The 21,957-nt window shown below is 38.7% G+C and overlaps 1 protein-coding gene across 1 annotated transcript in view; it reads left to right on the forward strand.

The window, feature by feature from the left end:
• LOC149140000 (putative cadmium/zinc-transporting ATPase HMA1, chloroplastic) overlaps positions 1–21,957 on the forward strand; it is a 396,088-nt gene that overhangs the window by 202,750 nt on the left and 171,381 nt on the right. The window lies entirely within an intron of this gene.

Below are 21,957 nucleotides of genomic sequence, written 5' to 3' on the forward strand. Positions count from 1 at the left end.
AGTGTGAATTGGTGCCTTGAGAAGGAGGTCGAGTTGCCAATATATAGTGTTCTATGTAGGTCGAATGGGTGTGACTCTACCTGGGCCAGCTTGACTTGGAGGGAGGTTGGCTTGACAACTTTGGAGCCAAAAATTTCAAATTCAAAAATTCAAATTTTCCTCTTTTAAAAGTATTAATGGGACTTTGGTTCAAAAATATTTTTCTTTTGATTCTAGCATTAAAAATATGGTCTACAATAATCAATACAAATACATCAAGTGGTGAAATATACATTATGAAGACCGACCATAGTTACAAATTCAACACCTTTAGATGCTGTCATTCCACATAAAGACAAATATGTCTAAGATGCATTGGAATAGAAATGGGAATGGATATAGACATGGGGTTTGATATCGATACAACAAATTTTCAAAAAATCTGGATACAATATGGCAAGGAAATGGCATGCATATATATGACAAAATAAAAATTTCATATTACCATGCATCTTTTAGAATCTAGATTCTATATCTAAATAGACAATTTTCATTATGAATTCAACATAAACAGATCATCATCATCAATTCAACATAAACATTGTCATCATCATTAGTGATTACTGTAACATTCATCATCAAGATTTTTGTTTCCAATTTGAATCATCAACATCATCACCAAAATTAATAATGCTCTCATATGACATATTATGGTATTCAATGTTCATTGTTCAAAAGTTTAGAACATCATGATAAATTACATTTACATATTATCAAATATGCCTACATCCATGTAATTAAGATCTACATCAACATTTGGATCCTTTCCAAGAGTGGGAGCATTGCTGTCATGTCCACTTGAAGATGTAATTATTGGTGCCTCCTCATCGAATAAAGTCATATGATACATGGCATTCAACATCATATCCAAGTCAGATAACTTTGGTTCCACATCCCATAGTTTGGTGGGCCCAAATTTGTATTTGTTACGCTTGTGTGATAGAAAGCAAAGGTTCGAATGAACATACACTAGTTCCTCAACCTTCTTGGAGCCCAATCTGTTTCGCTTCACCGAATGGATGAAGCCATATGTACTCTAGTTCCTTTCTACTAAAGAGGAACTAGGAACCCGTGACAAGATCCTGATGGCCAATTTTTGGATATGTGGAAGTTCCCCACCATAGTAGTTCCACCAATCAATTGGACTTAATATGGTCTTGTCCCGCATAGAATCAAGATCTACACCCAAACCCTCTGATCCCACAAAATGAACAAACTCTGAATGAATCCGAATCCCAATATCAGGATCTACAAATAACTTTCTAAAAACTTTCTTAAATCCTTGTGAGACTTCTGGGTCTTTGTTTGGTGTTGTTCTTTGTAGATTACTTAACAAATATGTAGAATAATGTTTTGGATTCATTGCATGGGCCAAAAGGTGCAATGGGGTGTTCATCTTGTTCCACTCTTTGGTCAGTGTATCTTTTATTTCCTTGTACAAGACTTGATCTGGGTCCTTCTTCTTGGCATTTATAACCACCCTTGTCTTCTTTATCATGGAGTCAATGCCCTCATGCACCTCTCTCAAATTAGTCATATCTATGTCGAACAAGTGTAGCAAATCCACAATTGGCTTAGTAAATGCCAAGAGGTACTCCACTCTATCCCACCATTCATTATCAATGATTGACCTTTTCATTGCTTGTGCTCTTTCAGTTTGGGATTGCCTCTATTGATTCGAAAGAGAACTGCGTACCATTGATTGTAATGTTTTCTTCACTTGTATAAGCCTTATTAAGACTATGGTGGAGAAGCAAAACAAGTCTCGACAACCGGCAAGTGCCTATGTTTCAATAAATTAAAAGTCATATTTGATTGAATACCTGTTATGATTCGCAAACCATGACTTATTTGAGAATCCAATTTACATACTTGAATTTAGAGTCATAGGAATTAGAATTTATGAAAAAAACTTTAAAGTTTAGGTTCTTGAATGAGCTCCAACTTCACAAATTCCTTGTAGATGCCCTGGGACATGTGGTAGTTTGTGATGAAGGCTTGAATTTCTTTTGCCTCTGCAAAAAATAGTCAAATCCACTCAATTTGCTTCCCCATCTCGCTCAACATGAGGTTCAATGAATGTACAACACAAGGCGTTCAAAAGATGTGCTGATATTTGCCTTCAATAATTAGGCTTGCAACTCTACACACCATTGCATTGTCAGTTATTACATGGAAAACATTTTCTGGCCCCACCATTTCAATTGCTTCAATTAAGATGTCAATAATGAATTGAGAATCTTTTCGCTGTCCCTCACAATCCATTTCTTTCAAAAATATTGCTCCCTTTGGGATTTGAGCAATCACATTGATCAAAGGCCTATTCGTTTGAGCTTTCCATCCATCAAAAGTGATGGACACCTCTGAAATGCACCATGAATTACAAATGGGGTTTAATTTAACTTCCTAATCTACCTTCTCAGCATTCAACAATGTAACACGAACCCACTCATATCTAGGGCTCTTATACCCTTTTGGAGCTTCATTCACTGCTTTGATCATCTTTGCCTAGTAAGGAGATTGTACAAGGTTAAAGGGAAGGCCATTTGCATAAATGCATTGACCTATAGCTGCATCTACCTTCTCTCGAGCATCATTATTAAAACTTTTTTCAAGCGGTCCCAAATTAGACCACTTTGAACCAAGGCTGCCAATTCCATAAGAGGGAAGTGGAGGCTTTGCTAAAGATGCTCCCAACCTTGTTGGTTGTTTGAATTGAGAATTTGCCTCATTTTCTTTAACATCTACCTTGTCTTGTTCTTTTTAAATTTTGCAATTTTTTCCTTGCTTAAACCTTTTCCCTCATCTCATTCTCTCAAGGTGGGCCGATACATATTCGAATCCCATTTTTTATTAAGGCAAGTAGATTTGCGTTAACATGGGTGTATGATCACTTAAAATCTCTTGACACTCATTGCAAAGCCATGCCAATGATCCCCCTGTTAGAAAATCAAAATGCAGACATATTTTCTTTATGTTGATAATTACTTGTGAGATTCATATGTTCTTATTAAATTTCTTGTGTTCTTCTTTTATCTTTTAGTTCATCAAGAAATTACCAAAACAATAGCACAAAGATCATATACACCAGATGTAGGCAAACAGCGAGGGCAAATCCCTGTTTAGGGGAAAACCTAGTCGACAACTCTTCCTTAATAATTTCTAGGTAATCCAAGACTCTTGACCTAGACATAGACTTCCTCTAGACCAAGTCAGCCCTTTCGCCCTTCTGTAGATAATAACCCTTTCAACAATAACTTTGACCTAGTAGTAACAACTTATAGCAGCAACATAACTTCGACCTAGCAGAACTTCGACCGAACAGTACCCCAACAGCAACTTCGACCCAACAATTAACCCAACAACATCTTTTTCCTTCCAACAAATATCCTAGTAAATCCACACGAGTGAGAGGGAGACAAACCCAAAAACTTCGATCTTCCTTCTTCCAACGACTTTACACTTTTTTTTGCTCTTCTTCTCTTAGATGTCGAACTTGTGAGTGAGTGAGTGTCCAAATGAATTCGAACTGCTTCAATATATACCCCAATGTGAGTCAGTTTGGCCGCTGACTCGGTCCAAACCGCTCTCATGCCCTCTAACTCCTCATTCTGCGATAGAATGGCCTCCTGGTCTCATCAGTCACCACTCTGGACCCCTCCGTCTCTTCTGGTACATCCTCAATGACAAGTATGCCTCCAGGTACCTCATCAACCTGTTGTGGGCGACCATCGTCTAGAAACTAGGTCATAGCACTGGGTACCTCATCAATTGTTGGCATTTCATCAATAGATGGCTGTCCGAGTGTATGCTCTACTCCCTCAACCAAGGTGTCAGCTGGATCTACCAAAGAGGCCTCCAACAATGATGACTCCTGCGCCACACCGGGCATATCGATGCGCCCCTCACGATCCTGCGTGTTTTGCTACTCAACCTCCTCCTCGAGCTTCTGACATCTAAAGCCTAGTCTCCACCAGTAGAAATGCCTCCTGGTCTCATCCTCTAGCTTTCCTCGTCCTATCCACTCCCTTTGAGGGGGTCTGGTGTCCTTTCAGTCAAATCTCTCCACGAGCCTCTGTGTGAACTCTTTGTAGGATGTGATACGTACATGACCCAAAGGGATCAGCCCTTGGTACCACCATTCCATAGCATCTCCATCCAAGTGCAAAGTGGCATGTCTAATAGCGTTTGCCTCCCTCATGGGGTTTAGCCGAAAATATGTGTCCAATTCTTGTACCCATTTTCTAACAGAACTCCTAGTTGAACCATCAAAGTGGGTGAGGGTCATTTTTCCCTCAATGATACTCACTCTCCCTTGAGCCATGGGTTTGTCTATAGTTCACCCATCACAGTGCATACATGCCCAAATCTTCCATGATCTTGATGGCTACTCCACAACTGGCCAAGATCATGCTCTGATACCACTGTAATATTCCTAATGGAAATTTTACAATGATAACAAAGTCATGCAAAGATAATAACACAAATTTTTTCAAAAATGCATATACAAGCTAGAAATATCTCCAAATCCACAAACTGGCCAAGATTTTATTAATAATAGTGTTGTGGTACAAATGAGTTGGAGAAAATGCACCTGGGCTTGCACAAGGCAAGCTACAAGCACCAGGTGATGAATACAAGAAAGCTCAACAACTATAATAGCAAGCTCCTCTAGAAAATTGCGTTGCTGCTCCAAAACTGCATTGCTGCTAGAATTTTCCCCCTGATTGTCCCACTCTAGAGTGCCCAAAAAATTCTATAAAGTTAGGAGAGTGGTCCTTGCCCAAAACCCATAAAAACCTAGCAAGGTTTTGGCCTATCTCCAAGCCAAAGTCGAACCCACAAAATGGTGCAAATTCCCCAGCTAACTAATAATGCACCTTGCTATAAGAATTAGGATTTCAGGTCCGAATATCGCTCGAATTTTTTTGTAAAATTATCTATAGACTCCTTTCAATAAACCCACAAAAACCCAGAAAGGGTTTTGGCTGAATCCACCAATCCCTGGTGACCCCCAATAAGTGCAAATTGCCCAATTTGGCCAGAAAACGCCCCACAAAAGTAATACCACTGTATTAAGCCCAAATCCACCACTGGAAATCTCTCCAAACTTTGGCTAAATTCTTCCCTTAGGAATACCTCCAATCTCTGACCTTTATCTCTCCTCAACCTCTATTCCTCCAACCCCTGTGCACTTCCAGAAATGTAGAATTTCGGCCCCAAGAATTCTCTCAACTCAGCCCAGCTGAAATAACTTGCAAATATGCCCAATGGAAACTCTAAATTGAGCTCCCCAAATTGCCTCACTAGGGAGACACTCGAAGTTCTCTGAAATGAGGGTGGAATTCCCGCTCGGAAATTCCTTGTGCTGAACAACATGGTTGTCTTGGCTAAGCAGCTCAAGAGAACTAATGTTGAATTGTCAAATGATCAAAGATACCAAATGGAGGCCTCCAAGCTCTATTTATAATTGCTAGTCCTCTCCCTTAGTGGTCCCCACCTTCCACTAATAAAATATTACTTTGCCGCCATTCTTCATTAATAATTTTGAATTTTCTCCCACAAAAGAATATTTTCTCATTTTTATTTAATATCACCAAAAATTGGCAAAACTCCTTAGTGAATTTTGCACTCACAAAAATTGGGAACATTACATCGAATTACCCTGTTTGAGGCCGACTTGATCTCCTTGAGGTCAACTTGGTGTGGAGGTGACAAATGACTTATTTGATTCAATAATAAATCTTTTTACATGATTCAAAAGCCCAAGAAGGGTCTTTTTAAACAAACAATGACTCTAATGACTTGGAATAAATCCTAGAAGTCCTCAATGGGGACTTTGACCTAAAACATGATGACCCAAGCATGAAACTCATGCTTTAATAAGTCATAATAATAATAATAAAAATTTCTTTTTCTTTCTTTTGATAATTCATTTCATTATGACTCAAATACAATTTATGAAGACCGAACCTAGTTACATTGTTCAACACTCCCTCTTAACTAGGGAGGTATTCATACATACACATACAAGTACACGGAAGATCTCAAAAACATGAACCATGAAGACTTTAGGCACTTACGGTGCCACAGGCTAGATTCCTGACTAGGGTAATCTATTCGGGTGGGACTAAGATGGACTAAAGGTTTCAGCCAATCTAGTTACCATCAGGCTTACTTGCTAACCATCAACCTCGGGATCTAGGTGCGTATCCAAGGTTAGAGCTCCAAGACCAACGCCACCCTCCCTCTTTGGGATCTAGACATTAATACATATGCCGAACAGATGTCCTCCCAGGCTTTTTACACATGCAATGCCTCAACACATCAAATCTCTCTAACCTCAAGCATGCTTTTCAAAAACTTCGAGGGATTTACGTGAACAGTGACAACCCCAATTAGTAACAACTTTCCAAATACTCATGAGTAAACACAAACCTTCACGGTCTTCTGGCTTCTTGATGCTGCCTCATAATTCATCACAATAGGACTTCGAGGTTTCCCAAACAAATCTAGACAAAGGTTTCCTAAATCATTCAACTTCCTTTCCTACTTCACATGCAACAACCAAATCCTTCTTTCCTTCTTTCAGCAACACCTGAATATGCATTCTCTAATTTCTTCAAGGTATCCATCATGACTATAATGTGCCCTCCCTCTCAACTTGGGAGATATCCTTTCTTTTATCTCGACTTCCTCTTAACTTAGGGATATCAACTTCTTTCTATAACATTGGAGAATCTTTCATGACTTCCATCCTTCTTATCAAAGTCATCTTGATCATCATCATTTATATAACTTCCTTTATCACCCTTATCAATCAAATCGACTTTACTTATGAACATCTTCATCATCTTGAAGGTTATGTACGGGCACAACTTAGATAGCTGGAAGCATGAACTTAACTATATTAGAATCATACAATAATGGAAGCATTAGACTTTAGACATCAAATACCTAAACTTAGTTAGGTTCATAGTTAGCAAGAGACACATACTTTCAACAAGTTGCACGGGTTAGGTCATAACCCCTAGATCACATCAGTAACTCAATCAAGATATTAATCTCATTATATCTAGGGCCTCAATATTTCTTCCAGAGATATGGCATACTTTACTATAATATATTGCAAACCCTAAAAGCAATTAAAACAAGTATAGTTCTATAATGCACCCAACAACTTTAAACTTCATATGTTAGACTTCTACTAGGATTTAATGAAAACCCTAGATTCCATACATGAGACACTAAAATTCAACAATCATAACCAATTACAACACAATCTAAGGTTTCAACAATATGACCACCTGATTTATAAACCCTAGATTTGATCTTTGAGATACTAAGCCTTAGATGTCAACAAATAAAACCAAACACAACATAATCTAAGGTTTCAACGATATGACCAACTTCTACTAGGGTTTGTTGTCAACCATAGATTTTATCATCATTATCATATCCTAAAATATCAAACTTCTACTAGGGCTTAGTTACAAACCCTAGAACTTATGAACAAATAGGTTAGCACATATACATATCTAGGATTTCATAATCATGTACAAGCATATCGACATCCATTAGGTAAGCCCAAGACACAAATATCAATACAATTACAGTTAGACATATAACAATCTTGATTAGGCTGGGGTTTTGATCAGATAGACAAACATTCACCTATGGTTTCATTCCTAGGAGCTTTTTTTTGCTACATAAGGGTTTTACTTACAAGCCTTAATTTACCACAACCTCAAGGTCTAGTAACACATTACTATTCAACCATAAATCACTAGGGTTTTCATAAAAAACCTAATCATGACATTTCCATCAAAACCCAAACATCAAAAGAATAGTATTTTCTAGATTTCATTAGTAACCCTAAGCAGACTAGGGTTATTCAGGCTAGCATTGCCATACCCTTAGGTTAGGGCAGTGTTGCGGGGGAGCGATCCCCCCCCCCATCCCGCTCCCAATCTGCGCTCCAAGCGGGAGCGACTTGGGAGCGGGTTGGAAGCGCGCTCCCTAAAAAAAATTTCGCTCCCTGTGTTTTCGGGAGCGTTTTGCCTTTTTTTTTTAAAGAAACAAATAATTTTTTAGTGGGGCAGTTCATTGATCAGGTCTATGGCCCTAGTATTGATATGCTATTCATTGTAATTTTAAATTCTTAAAGTAAAAGTGACATTCTCCTTAATCTTCATTTTCATCATTTTACTTAAATTTTTAACATTACCATGAAATGACTCAGGATGTTTGAGAGTGGTTCTGGCCTCATTGGATTTCTTATGGAGAAAGTAGAATTTTAGATTTCATTCAAAATCCAACAGACTTATTAGTTTTTCAGGATTTCAAGATTAGGGGATTGCAATGTTTCCATTGAATTTTGTCATGTATTAGGATATGGAACTCATATTTAATCAAGAGCACCAATCCCTCTACGTACCTAGATGTTAGTGACATTGGTTGTCGAACTCCTTTATCATGATTCTCCTAAAAATGTACGCATCACTCAAACAAAATCTTGACTTGACATGCTATGCTTTTTCTATCTTATGTTAATGCTTAGAGGGTGATATTAATGACAAAGAAGCCTATACAGATACATAGGTAATGACAAAGATACCTCTGGATATTAATGCTTAGAGGGTGATATTAACGACAAAGACCCTGATTTTCCAACAAGACTAAAAAATTAGACATTTCTCGTGGTGGCAAGAGGCCCAAGCATAAGAAATAGATAATAGATTTACTTCTCTTTTCTAGTTTCTAGTAGTTTTTATAACTATTGACTCTTTCATATTTATTATGATATTTTTTTAAAGAATATATGACAATATAAGTTTGAAGTTGGCAATTATAACTCATTAGTAATGAATTATGAATATGATGCTTCATGAAAGTTGAAAGTTGTTTCATTTCATTTCATTTTATAACATTTCATTTCATGTTAGATATTATTTGTTGTAATGGTTACACTTAGCTTACAAGTACAACTTTGGTGATCAATGATGATAAATGTTATATATTGAATTTTGAAAGCTTGAAACTTTAAGATTGATGAATCATGAGACTCAATATGTTGTATGTTACTATGTTACTAACTTGTGGACATGGTTGTTGGAGATTATAACTTCTAGATGATTGTTGTAAAATGGTTCAATCTATGTTTTTGATATCTAGTTCATTATTCTACATGTTTTTGTTGACATATATGTATCAAAATATAAAATATATCTATATATATATATATATATATATATATATATATATATATATATATATATATATATATATATATATATAATGCTTTGGGATTCGCTCCCAAACCGGGAGCTTTTGAAAATGTCGCTCCCGCTCCCGTTTTCGCTCCCGCTCCCTGCTTTCGCTCCCGCTCCCAAGTAACACTGGGTTAGGGTTCTACAAACATAATGATTTTAATGAGGGTAGATTCAATCTAATTATTAATCTCCCAGACAAGAATTTCTATGATTCAAAGGTTCTAGACATAACACTTGTTAGTAATGTAAAGCAAATTCATTTAGAATGAATGAGTGTACCTTTATCTTGAAGAGAACACAACTTATGATCTAAAACATACCTTTGAGTTGTTTTCTAGACAAACCTTATAGGACATCAATTCCAATGCTTTATCTTGTGAGATCTTCTCCATAGCCCTTGAGCATATCAGCAAGCGTTTCCTAAACAAGGAAAATATAAAAAGAAATGTTATTAGCATCTATTATAAACACATCTAGATAAGAAAAAGAAAACCCAATATAAAAGTGATAATACAAGGAATAAGATAATTATCTTTGAATAGTGGCGAGGGCTCCCTCTTAATCCAATCTCGAGGGATACTTCGGATCCTTCCATCTTTTTCTTTTTGGGTGAACCTTTGTTGGCAATGTTTGCTTGATCCCTATCTCTTCCTGGATTCTCAGGACAATTGCTTCTATAGTCACCCATCTTGTGATAATTGTAGCATTCATTCTGGGATAGGTTTATCTTCTTCCTTGGTCCTTTGGACTTCTTGAAGGTTCCTTTATTTTTGTGATGAGCGGAATAGGCATTCAAGATTTTCTCTTCTTTACTCTCCTTGTTGATTACTAAAGATATTTATTCTTGACTGCATGCATTCTCGAATGTAGGAGTATCCTTCCAAATCTCTTGAGAGGTATGTATGTCGGATATATATGGTATGAGGTTATCTTTTATTCTATCCATTATTAGGTTCATGGCCAAAATCTCTATTTCTCTTTGCTTTCACTGCTTCACTTAATTCATCTGTAGGCCTCTTTACTTTTCCTTTGACCAGATCCAAGTCATTATTCTTCTCGAGGATGAGATCTATTCTCTTTTTCCATACCCTGTAATTGGATGTAAGATATAAGAAGTGATCGATGTAGTGATGGGGAACACACTAGTGCAGATACTTAGTTTCCCTGGAAGCTCGATTTTCTCAGTAGTAGACACACAACAGAGAAGATAGAGCCAGAGGGTGAGTAGAACGTGGCAGAGGAGGTCAACATCATTTCTGGAGGAAGTATTCTAGTTCTGGAAGAGGCAGTGAGAGAGAGTGCGAAATTCCTAGAGGGTCTGCGCAAGCATTGTGCAGAGGTTGATGTAGAAGGATCTGCGTGTGGTTAGGGAGGTAGTTTTGGGGATAGAAATTCGCTGTGGGGTGAGGGAAAATTCTCACAATAATTTTGCCAATATTTTTCTCGGATTAGATCACTAGTAGAGCATCTAAATTATTGTACTTAGATTTGTTGTTGAAGAATAATAATAAAACCCTCATCTGCTGCACCGGTTTTCCTGCATTGGTTTTTTTGGGTGACAATTGTCCAAAAACAACTGTGTTAAATTTTTGTGTGTGTTAGAATTTCTCAGTTTCGACTTGAGTATTTTATTTTCCGCAGTATTTTTATGGTGAAAATTGCAGTAATGATTTATTCATTGTTTTACAGCTAGAAGAATAATTTCTAGTTACTGCAATAGATGAAATTTTCACATGGTATCAGAGTAATTATGATCAGGCGGGAAGCTCAGAAGTGACATGGAGAAATCGACCAAATTTGGAGGGAGTTTGGTAGCATGATTTCTAGAGTTACGTAGAGGCTAGCTTAGCAGTTCGATCCACTGGGTAGAGGGTTCAATTTTTTCTTTGCAGGTGGAAGGAAAAATTCGCAGTGCTTGAAAGTAGTTGCAGCAGGCGGTATAAATAGTGGAAAGAAGTTCTAGTGAAGCAGATCAGACTTTCGCTAAGCAGAGTCCTTGCTTGGACACAAAAGGTTTTGCAACATTCTGGTGTTGCAGAATCAACGTTGGGTGGAAAGAGGAATAACACACAGTAAATTCTTCAGTATGATCATGGACAAAATTGGCATTCAGGAAGCTTCAGATTTGTCTTCCAGGTTGGAGGACGAATTTGCTTGTTTGTCAGGATCAACTTCATAATGTGTCTGGTATATAGATAGTGGAGCATCAACTCATATGACAATGGTTAGAGAATATTTCTCTAGCTACAAGGAGGAGCAGATGGACTTCCATATTACAATGGGAAATAGAACAAAGTGTACTCCAGTAGGGAGAGTTACCATTGATTTTCAGAGGGAGTTAGGAGCAAGCATCAATGCTATAGATGTATTGCATGTGGCAGGTTTGGGTATGAACTTGATTTCAGTATCCCAGTTACAGAACAAGGGATATGATATCCACTTCACAGGGAAGAAAGTGTTTGTCAAACACTCAAGCTGGAAGAGGGTAAGACAAATTGGAATTCCAAGCAACAGATTGTACAGTGTTAAAATTGACAACTAGGGCCAAACTCCATGTGGGTCACCTTATTTATGGCAGCTGATATTTTTCCTAGATTCCTCTTGTTGAGAGTGTAGGATTGATCTAAAGATCATCCGATTCTGACAAGTAATTATGGAGAAAGGAATTTATTTGTATTTACTTGACAAATTGTCAAGGTCGGCCAACCACTAAATGTGTGGCACACATGCCTAGCAAATCATATAAGTACAAGTGAGGTTGAGTCACTATGAACTCATCTAATCACTCATCTTCTCTCTCTTCTACGCATTAGATGAGCCTCTCTCTCTCACACGTGTGGCTAAAGAAGGAAGACACTGATTTCTGGTTAGGGCATCATTGACTTGGGTTGACCTAGCTGCAGGTGGGCTGATTGTATAGCGTTGACTAGCGTGGAGGCCTTCTTGACTGCAGATTGGGTTGGGCAGCCTCTCCTAGGCTAGCTGCAGTTCTATTCAGCACTTTTGACCAGGTTTGACCACTCCTTTGACCAATGTTGACTGTTAAGGAGCTACCACAGGTTTGACTAGACTTTGACCAGATGTTGACTACTGTTTGACTGAGGTTTGTGGATTGTTTTGGGCTGCTGAAGATAGTTGTTGAAGACCGAGTTCTTCAAGTTGACTGGAAGTTAATCCGCGTCTGTTTTGACCAAGTTTGACTTTGCTAATTTAGGGTTTGCTGCTGCTATTATAAAATTGCAGAATTCAGAATTGTATTATTTCTCTCTGTTGAACTATTGAATATTAAAGAAGAATTGATCAAAGGGTTTCCCTGCATTGGGGTTTGTCCCTGGGTAGCCGCCATATCTTGTGTCTCTTGTCTTGGATTGTTTTCTATCAATCGTTTAATGTTCTATCTGCACTTTACTTTATGTTTATGTGATTGCTAAACAATGGCTAATAAAAAGATTTGAAGTAAACTACTCTAAGCATATAACGTACCTAAAATTAACATGGTATCAGAGTTGAGGTGAAGACAAAGCCCAAGCAAGAGCAAGAGCTAGAGCAATCACCGAAGGTTGTTGAAACAATCTTAAAGAAGTCATGGGGTCCTCATCACACTTCCCCGCTGAGACAAACTCCGTGAGAAGTCTAACTATCATGGATGGAAGATGTCTCTCTCAATCTGACATTAGAAGAGCAGGAAGTGTTGGACCATGTGAGAGGCAGAATTGTTGAGCCTCCATCAAATGCATCCACTGCTGCAAGGAACAAGTGGACTAGGGGAGAAGTCAAAGCAAAGAAGATCATCCGAGACTCTATCGACAAGCGCCTGGTGGCCTATGTTTTCAAGCTGACCACCTCCAAGGAAATCTACGATAGACTGGTGAGTTTATTTAAAGTTAATGATGCAAATCAAGTTTTGTTCCTTAGAAATAAGCTGAAGGAAATTAAGAAGGGAAAAGATGAGAGTATGCAAGCATATTTCTTAAGGATCACTGAGATCAAGAATGATCTCCTATCTATTGGAGAAGTAGTTCCTGACAGGGAAATGACTATCACAACTCTCGGAGGGTTGCCACCTGAATGGTATATATTCACGACTACTCTCTCAACAATAATGTAATTCCCGGATTTGAGGAATAGATGGCAAGATGCATTCAAGAAGAAACAAGGATGGAAGAGCAAGAAATGCCCGCACTTGAAGGCAATCCATCTGCCTTTTCTTCTCATGCTAAAAGAAGAAACTATTTTGGGGCTAAATCCAAAGGAAATGCCAGACTGGAAGGTGGAAAAAAAGGACTATGTTACAATTGCAATAAAATGGGGCACTAGGTGGGGAGTGCTCTGATAAAAGGGACTCACACCATGACGATGATCAAAATCACTTTCAAGGCAATCAAAGGAATGGCAGGTCCAATGGCCCTCTCTACTACTGCTCTGATACCATGTTAAATTATGGTATGTTCTATGCTTAGAGCAGTTTACTTCAAATCTTTTCATTAGCCATTGTTTAGCAATCACATAAACATAATGTAAAGTGCAGATTGAACTTTAAATGATCAACAAAAAACAAGCCAAGACAAGAGACACAAGATGTGGTGGCTAGCCAGGGACAAACCCCAATGCGGGGAAACCCTTTGATCAATTCTTCTTTAATCTTCAATAGTTCAGCAAAGAGAAATAGTACAATTCTGAATTCTGTAATTTTATAACAACAACAACAAACCCTAAATCAGCGAAGTCAAACTTGGTGAAAGTAGCCTCGGATTGACTTCTAGTCAACTTGAAGAACTCGATCTTCAACAACTATCTTCAGCAGCCCAAAACAATCCACAAACCTCAGTCAAACAACAATCAACATCTGGTCAAACCTACGACAGTGCCTTGACAGTTAATGCTGGTCAAAGGAGTGGTCAAACTTGGTCAAAAGTGTTGAACAGAACTGTGGCTAGCCTAGGAGAGGCTGCCCAACCCAATCCGTAGTCAAGAAGGCCTCCACACTGGTTAATGGTATCAGAGGTGAGGTGAAGACAAAGCCCAAGCAAGAGTGAAAGAGCAATCACTGAAGACAGTTGGGAAAGGACAAAAGGATCACTTTATTGGGAAGTCTGGATCTAAGGGTGGAAGGAAAGGCAGATGCCTTGTTTGTAATAAGTTCGGTCATTATGCGAAGGAGTGTCCAAATGGCAGGGACACATCACTTGATAATGATAACAATCATTCCTGGGACATCTTCAATGATTAGAGGAATGATAGGTAATACAGGTCATCAAGGTAACGACCGACTCTTCAAGAAAGCAAGGAACCCCAAGTATGAAAAATCAAATGTTGTTTCTGATAAGATAAAGGAGCATTATCTTGTATTGGCCCTCTCCTTCAGATTCTTTGTGAATCTGGCTTATTGATTGTAGTGCTTCAAGGCACTTCATCGGATAGAAGGGTGCTCTCTCTAATTTGGTAGAGATGGAAACAATCGTGGGATTATACTTGGAGCCGATGCCACCTATCCCAGAAAGGGTGTAAGGAATGTTACCCCGCAATTGAACGAGGGTAACTCTATTCATTTATAGAATCTCTTTTATGTACCTGATTGCAAGAAGAACTTGGTGTCCATTTCGGCAATGGAAGTCAAAGGCTACAGAGTGGCATTCATCGATTGAAAGGTACGTGTTTAAAAATGAAATTTTCAAAGATGTTTTTTCTCATGGGTTCAGGGTTGGAAATTTGTATCAAGTTGCAAGATGGTCCATTGGGGATCATGTAAATTAACATATCTCATCTATAACATCGGATGTCTACTTATGGGGACATACCCGATGTGAGTCAAATGGTGACTGGGATGCCTGAATTCAATAAGAGCACAAAGGTACATGTCTGAGGTGTACCAAAGGAAAATCTTACAAGGGGACCATTCCCCTCATGTAGCAGGTCCACAGGTTTGGAACTACCCGAGGGGTTTGAGATTCATGATCGAGAATCTTATGTGTGCAGGTGGAAGAAAGCCCTCTATGGCTTGAAGCAAAACACCCTGGGTTTGATATGAGAGGATTGATAGCTGTCAGATGACGCTGAGATTCACTAAGAGTGAAGCCAATCCAAACCATTATTTGAAGGTTGTTATTGATAGACCTCTCATACCGGCACCATCTGAGGACGACCTATTTCTGACAGGTGTAGTCCCTCTCATTCTCAAAAGTAGGAGGGAGTTGGCTTCCGAGTTTGAGATGAAGGACCTAGGACTGATGCACTATTTCCTAGGACTGGAAGTTTGGCAAAACCCAGGGGAGATTTTCGTATCTCAAAGAAAATATGTGGTGAAGATATTGGAGAGATTCGGTATGGTACACTGCAAGCCCGTGACTACCCCGATGGAGCTTGACTTCAAGAAGTTAAGCAATAGTTCTTCCGAACCTGTTTTACAAAATGCTACCGAGTATTGTCAACTCATCGGAGCATTGATGTTCTTGGTGAACCCTCGTCCGGATATATGTTTTGCAGTCAACACATTGAGTCAACATATGGTTGAGCCTCACGACACACATTGGATTGGTGCCAAGAATTTGTTGAGATATCTTCGTGGCACTATCACTCATGGGTTGAGATACACTCCAGAAATGTGAGACTACATGGATATACCGACGCTGATTGGGCAGACAGTGTGGTGGACCGTAAAAGCACTTCTGGGTGTTGTTTCTCTTTGGGATCTGCCTTGATATCATGATGAGCAAGAAGCAGAAGTCGGTGGCTTTGAGCACTGCCGAGGCAGAGTACATTGCTGCTAGTATGGCCTCTTGTGAGGCGATCTGGTTATGGAAGCTCTTCAGTGAGTTGTTTGGATTTTCTTGGATACTACCGTGATCCTGTGTGACAACCAGAGCGGGATTCGTTTATCAAAGAATCCCATATTTCATGATCGCTCCAAGCATATCAATATCAAGTACCACTATATTCGGGATATGGTGTAGCTGGGAGCAATAAGGCTCCAACATATCGGTACAGATGAGTAAGTTGCCGACATTTTGACGAAGCCCCTGGGAATGGTCAAATTCTTGACTTTCCGAGAATGACTTGGTGTCATTGAGAGACCCTTTTATGAGGGTTGTGTATGATGCATACATTGAGCTCTGGGAGCTCCAGGGGGATGCATGGTACTTCTTGGAGCGACATGCGACCACATGGCGACTCACCCTCCCCTGGTGGTGCGCTATGTACAGGGCAAAAGGTTCAACCTTCCCCTATGACACCTCGTGGCGACTGTGGGACAGGATGATTAGTTCTCCTGTGGGCCAGGATGATTAGTTCTCCCGTGGCGACTGTTGGACAGGATGATTCATTCTCCTGTGAACAGGATGATTAGTTCTACTGTTGAGGCATCCTACCCACGCAGTCTGGGACTCATGGGAAGTACCTCTCATCTGATCAATGAGTAGGGAAATGGGGTTAGGGACCATTAGTAGTACTATTGATGGACGCATCATTGTATCTACAACACTCCCTATGCTAGGATGACCTCCATTTATCTAGGATCAGTGAGAGTGGTATGACACACTCTGAGAGTGACTTCGGGTCAGTGGAGGATGGTATGATACATCCTCGATCATTTCTTCTTCTTCATAGTTCAGCAAAGTAGAGTAGAGCAGAGCTAAGCAGTGCAAGGCAGTGCATTTGATCGCAGGGATAGGACCGACGGTCAACAGATTAGCAGATGGAGTTCTCCCTAGTTGAGAGGGAGTGTTAAAATTGGCAACTAGGGCCAAACTCCATGTTGGTCACCTTATTTATGGCAGCTGATATTTTTCCTAGATTCTTCTTGTCGAGAGGTGTAGGATTGATCTAAAGATCATCCGATTCTGACAAGTAATTATGGAGAAATGAATTTATTTGTATTTGACAAATTGTCAAGGTCGACCAACAACTAAATGTGTTGCACACATGCTCAACCAATCATATAAGTACAAGTGAGGTTGAGTCATTATGAACTCATCTCATCACTCATCTCCTCTCTCTCCTACGCATTAGATGAGCCTCTTTCTCTCACATGTGTGGCTGAAGAAGGAAGAAGCTGATTTCTGGTTAGGGCAACGTTGACTTGGGTTGACCTAGCTGTAGGTGGGCTGATTGGATAGCGTTGACCAGCGTGGAGGCCTTCTTGACTGCGGATTGGGTTGGGTAGCCTCTCCTAGGCTAGCAGCAGTTCTGTTCAACACTTTTGACCAGGTTTGACCACTCCTTTGACCAGTGTTGATTGTCAAGGAGCTGCTGCATGTTTGACCAGACTTTGACCAGATGTTGAATGTTGTTTGACTGAGGTTTGTGGATTGTTTTAGGCTGCTGAAGATAGCTGTTGAAGACCGAGTTCTTCACGCTGACTAGAAGTCAATCCAGGGCTATTTTGACCAAGTTTGACTTTGCTGATGTAGGGTTTGTCACTGCTGTTATAAAATTTCAGAATTCAGAATTGTACTATATCTCTACTTAACTATTGAAGATTAAAGAGGATTGATCAAAGGGTTTCCCCGCATTGGGGTTTGTCCCTGGCTAGCTGCCACATTTTGTGTCTCTTGTCTTGGCTTGTTTTCTGTCAATCGTTTAATGTTCTATCTGCACTTTACTTTATGTTTATGTGATTGCTAAATAGTGGCTAATAAAAATATTTGAAGTAAATTGCTCTAAGCATAGAACATACCATAATTTAACATATAGGTTGTAGCTCGACTGTCCAATGGCACTAATAGGCTGTGATAATAGTAGTGGGAAGGAATTGAATGAGTTATGGCCTAGGAGAATGGGACATCTACACCATGGAGCACTAAAGATGCTTAGGGAAACAGTAACAGGGGTTGTAAAGCTTGGCACGAAACACGATGATGTGTGCAAAGGATGCTTTGGAAGTATGCTAAGGAAACATTCCCAAGAAGTGACAATAGAGCAGATTGCCTGTTAGGACTTATGCATTCAGATATTTGTGGCCCAATGCCCACTAGAGCTCTCAGTGGTGCCGAATACTTCGTCACCTTTATTGATGACCATTCCAGAAAAACCTGGATCTACTTCTTAAAGACCAAAGATGAGGTCTTTGATCGTTTCAAAGAGTTTAAGGCACTCGTGGAGAATGCAACAGGGAAGAAGATCAAGGTGTTGATAAAGACTTCACAGATTTTTGCACGAAGGCATCAAAAGATAATGGACAACTCCATATAATCCACAGCAGAATGGTGTAGCGGAGCGGAAAAACAGAACCATAGTTGGGGTTGCAAAGCTATGCTATATGACTAGGATTTGCCAAGGTTTCTATGGACAAAAGCATGTAACACGACATTGTATATTTAGAACAGGACTCCTTGTTGACCACTACTGGTCAACTACACATGCAGTACCCCCCCCTTTTCTTGCAAAAAGGGGTAGCACCTGATCGACGTGTCCGTGCCATCCTGCAGTCATCAGCAACTTAATCATTTTGATTGTAAACCCAGTCTGCATGTATGAATTGTAAATAATCTTAGCAGATATGAGTCTTGTATGTAAATTGCCTAGGTGGACCTAACTTTCTAATGGTAATCTACGTCCCGGAAGGTTTTTCGTCTCACCGATCCATGATCGGCAAAGTTTTCCTTCAGCCTGACCCCAAAGCCGGGATGGATTTTATCATTAGAATTTTAGGAGAATCCTAGTGTGTTAATCTGCTAGATTATAGCTGTGTCGCAAAAACTGGGTGATTTGTGTGGGTCTATGTTAAAGGGGTTTTCCTCCCTTAAGATGTAAAATTGTAAAAGTCATGATGAAAAGTGTCTTGAGGGTTAGAAAATGTTTTAATCCCCCTCATGAGTCCTAAGTCCTAGGTCCTAGGTGATGTTTCCAAAGGCTAAGTTCGAGGATCCATTTAGAAAATGAATTAAAAATTAAAAAATAAATAATAATAATAATAATAATAATAATAATAAAATAAAAATAAAAATAATAAAAAAATAAAAAATTATAAAATAAAGCAAAAACCCTAAAAAATAATAAAATAATAATATTTTGAGTAAATACATGCAAAATTTCATTTTTTAATGAATTAATAATTTCGACGGATGAGATTAAGAGATGTCTTGATCCTCATCGACGGTCGAGATCATTTCGACATGGATCACTCGAACTAGCCGTTGGGATCATTTCCTTTAAATAGGGTGCTAGGGGTCATTTCAGATCATTGGATTTGTGAGTCTCGTGCTGAAGAAGCTCTTGTGTAATTTGTTTCTGGTTAATAAAAGAAGACTTTGGGGTTCAAATCTTGCTGGTGTTACTCTCTGGAAGTGCTGTGAGCTATTTTATTTTCTGCATATTTTGTATTTCAGCCATTAATAATAGCTTATTTTAGAGTATTGTGAGCACGGGTATCTTGTTCACTTGCTAGGGTTTGAATGATATTAGGGTTTCTGGAGTAATGGCAGGTATCTCCATTACTTTCTGAAAACTAGTATTATTCTCTCTCTCTTTACTGATGGTTGAAGTGAGCTGTGCAGGGAACCATTACTGAAGAAAACCAGTGGGCGTATGGGGAAGTTCTAGGCTGAACCAGCCAACTCCCACAGACTCTTCCTTGCAGAGCCCAGCTAATTTTTACCCTGGCTTTATCATTTAAATTTACTTTTCTGGTTTGCATGAGAGATTTTTCTAAGTCTTTTCACAGCAAATTTGAAGTTTCATAATAAATCTAAAGTTCTAAATTATTATTGACGTAACTGACAAATCTGGCTGTTCTAGAGCTGTAAATTTTGCAAATTTTGGACCAGTTTTGTAGATATCTTTCCTGGTTTTTGGCTTTCCACCTGCAGGTCTGAGATAAAGTTCTGAATGAGATTTGAGTTTTGCAGGGTTCACTATTCTGCTGTCTAGAAGTTTCAGATATCATTTCTTAAAAGTTGGGGTTCCATTATTTACAAGAAGAGAAATTTCTTGTGCTCCCATCAAAATTTTAACTCAGCCTGGTCTCATTTCTGTCAAACCCCATCACCTCTTCATCGAACCTGCAACATGCATTGTAAAGCCGCTGCCGGAAATTCCGTGGACCTCCATTAAACGTAAAAGAAATCATTCAAGCAAAATCCATGTGGGTGTGTTTTGGTGTGTACTCCTCAGCGTGCTCTGTCCCTCGATCTTGCCCTTTCCCGTCTCACCTGTAAGATTTCACGCACCAGCTTTCAGCAGCCGTTCCAAAGATCTTACGCAGAGTTTCCTCTTCTTCTGCGTGGCTTTTCTTTCCCGTATTCTTGGATCGCCAGCTTCCCATGGTTCAATTGGTAGGATCACACATTGTGTGAATCGAACTCATCTGCAGCATTCTCCGGGGTGGTTTTAATCAGTGAAACGTGTACATCTCGTGTTCCATACGGGTTGTGGTTTGAAAATTCGTGCATCCAGTTATCCAAATTCTAGCCGTCCGGCAGGTTTCCACAAATCGTTGCTATCTACATGCGGAAAATCGTTGAAGTCACCTCTGCTCATTGAAAACTACTGCAAAACTGCCTGTGACTACCGTTGCTGAAGATTTCGTGGTTCTGCATTACGGAAAACTCAGTTGAAATCTGCATGGGATGCTGGTTGATTCGCCTTAAAATCATTCCGCGCGGAAACAGGTAAGCCTCCGCCCGCGTTTTCGTTTGCGGTCAGGGATCTCCGAGTGGCCGAGGCGAGTTTTTTTCGACGTCAGGTATTAAAGGCGTATGGTGATTGTATTGCTTTCGTTAGTTTTTTTTTTCAACTTAGAATTTAAAAAAATATATATATAATATAAACTGATTTCCTTTTTGTTTTAGATTTTATTTAGGTTATTTAACTTTTAGATTAATATAGATTTTAGATGCGCTTCGTTTAGTTTTAGGTTTTGGTTTTTTAGCTTTTTCTTACTTTTTTTATATACTTTAGATTTTTTAAATTTTAGTTAAGTTTTGACCTTTAAAAAAGGAGATATATAAATTTTTCGTTAGGTTTTAGTTAGAGATTTAGACTTTAATTTAGTTTTGGTTTTTATAATTTTGCTTTAGTTTAGGAATTAAATTTTTTAAATTTAGCTTAGTTTAATAATTTAAATTTTATTATTTGTTAAGCTTTAGTTTCATTTTAAATAGTTTCAATTTTATTTTTTTTATTTTTTTAGATTTAAAAAAAAAAGGAGTTTCTTTTCTTTTAAAGTGTAGATTTAGATTTCATTTAGTTTTAGGCTTTAAATCTTTGCCGTATTTGAAAAGCATATTGTGGGAAATTTTTTGCCAAATTCAGTCTCGGCTTGGGGACTTATCGCGTTTTATTTTTTCCTGCTGAGATTCAAATTTTTGATGTGGAATGAATGTTTATCATTTTATACGAGTCTGCACATGAATGATAATTCTGAAGATTAGCTGCATGAACATGATATCTGGTTAATGTTCATAATTTGCATGGTTGTTTAAAGCATCTATCTTTCGAAGTTTTAATCTCTGGATATCGTTATTGAGCTTTAATCATTATAAGAGCTTTGTGGTTTTAACAGATATCTTGCACTGTTTTAGTTATTTGATGATAGATGATTGCTACACATGGTTTACATTTCTGAAATATTTACTAAGTGATCGTTTAAAAAATCAAACCCATAAGGCATTGGTCTGCTAAAATTAATAAAATCATTTTAGTGCTTCGTGTC

This window comes from Pinus tabuliformis, chromosome X (assembly GCF_031772625.1).
Source record: "Pinus tabuliformis cultivar Carrire ecotype Pingquan chromosome X, CPIR1, whole genome shotgun sequence".
Lineage (NCBI taxonomy): Eukaryota > Viridiplantae > Streptophyta > Pinopsida > Pinales > Pinaceae > Pinus > Pinus tabuliformis.